Source organism: Triticum dicoccoides, chromosome 4A (genome assembly GCF_002162155.2).
Source record: "Triticum dicoccoides isolate Atlit2015 ecotype Zavitan chromosome 4A, WEW_v2.0, whole genome shotgun sequence".
NCBI classification, from domain to species: domain Eukaryota; kingdom Viridiplantae; phylum Streptophyta; class Magnoliopsida; order Poales; family Poaceae; genus Triticum; species Triticum dicoccoides.
The window spans coordinates 65,480,703-65,481,192 of NC_041386.1; positions in this window are offsets into that span (position 1 = coordinate 65,480,703).

The window sequence follows — 490 nt, forward strand, 5'->3', positions numbered from 1 at the left end:
GACGACTGGAATGCAGACTCTGTGGCGGGCTTCTTGGATCGCAGCAAGTCACTCGGATCTGCGTTTTGCTTGTATTCTTCGAACTCGACCGCTGTCACTTGGGAATCGGCAATCTTGGAGCCCTTCTGAAAGCACTCCTCTGCCTTTTTCCTATCACCGGTGACAGTGATCACACCTTTGGGACCGAGCATCTTCAATTTGAGGTACACGTAACATGGTCGAGCCATGAACCGTGCATAGGCTGGTCTCCCCAAAATGGCATGATATGCACTTTGAAAATCCACGACCTCAAACGTCAACTTTTCTTTGCGAAAATGCTTCGAATCACCAAACACTACGTCCAAAGCTATCTGGCCGAGTGACTCGGCCTTCTTCCCTGGTATAACTCCATGAAAGCTCATGTTACTAGTGCTCAGTCGGGACATCGGAATGCCCATACCTTTCAATGTGTCTGCATATAACAGATTCAGCCCACTTCCACCATCCATCA